Consider the following 1,433-nt stretch of genomic DNA (forward strand, 5'->3'; position numbering starts at 1 on the left):
GGTCTCGCTCTTGCTCAGGCTGGTTTCGAACTCCTGAGCTCAATCTGCCTGCCTCGGCCTCCCAGAGTGCTGGGATTACAGGCATGAGCCACCGCGCCCGGCCTAGGTAGTCTTAACATTTTGTCAGAGTGCTAAGATTAAATAAACCAGGAAACATCAAATTTATTTAATGATACCTAAAACACTAAAGGTGCCCAGGAAAAAGAATGTAGCTATAGAAGCTACATTCACTGGTAAGATGAAAGGAAGAGAGAAGTACAAGTGAAGGGACATTTGTAACTTGAAGTTCTCATTTAAAGACTATCCTATCATTAAAAATACTTACAAAAACCAGATCAAGTTCAGACTCACAATAAGGAATGGGGGGATGCGAATTAACTTTTTAATGTTCATTAGAGAGTGGTCATGTGAAGGGAGCATTAAAACATGGGGTGTTACCACTGCAGCCTTCCAGATGCTAGTGTAGGTTTATCCCCAAACCGTGATGATTGCAAGGCAGCTCTGAGGGCATGAACGAGTTATGTGCATCGTATCCTATTGTGTAATGTGTTTGTGTGAAGCAGAATGTGTCAGGAAAGATGATACCTGAGATCTGTGGCCAGCTGTGTGTCACATACAAGGATAGGGTAAACAGCTAACTGAAAACAACTGGCTGTGCTTTACTCTGTGAGGAGCACCTTGTGTAACCTGTGGACACTTGTTTCTGTGGACCAGTACTAGAGGAGCTGTGCTAGCTCAAACCTCTTTTTGATGCTTCCTTCTGTGCCATGTTTGAAAAAATCTCTGGCTGGGCACGGTGGTTCATGCCTGTAATCCCAGGACTTTGGGAAGCCAAGGTGGGAGAATTGCTTGAGGCCAGGAGTTTGTGACCAGCCTGGGCAACATAGCAAGACCTGATCTCTACAAAAAGTAAAAAAAAAATTACCTAGGCATTGTGGCACATTCCCATAATCCCAGCTACTGGGGAGGCTGAGGTGGGAGGATCGCTTGAGCCCAGGAATTCAGGCTGCAATGAGGTGTGATCGCACCACCGCATTCAGCCTGGGTGACAGAGTGAGGCCCTGTCTCTAAAAAAAGAAAAAAAAAAGAGAATCTCTGTACCCATATGTTTACTGAGTAAACTATTTAATGAATTCCTGTGTATGAGTAATCCTTGGGAACAATCTGCAAATAAACTTGGCTTCCATTCCAACTAAGTATCCCAAACTAAATCTGAATCATCATCAGTTTTCAACATGTAATCCAGATACACCTGAAACATAAAGAGAAAAGCACCTCACAATTCAGTTGTTGTTGCTGGTGGGGGGGGTGGTGGTAGTGATGGCCATGGTGTTGATGATGGTGATGATAGTGGTGATGTGGTGGTGATGGTGGTGGTGGTGGTAATGGTGGTGGTTGTGATGGTAGTGGTGTTGGTGGTGGTGGTGGTGGTG

The sequence above is a fragment of the Propithecus coquereli genome, unplaced genomic scaffold (genome assembly GCF_000956105.1).
Source record: "Propithecus coquereli isolate 6110/MARCELLA unplaced genomic scaffold, Pcoq_1.0 Scaffold535, whole genome shotgun sequence".
In the NCBI taxonomy this organism is placed as follows: domain Eukaryota; kingdom Metazoa; phylum Chordata; class Mammalia; order Primates; family Indriidae; genus Propithecus; species Propithecus coquereli.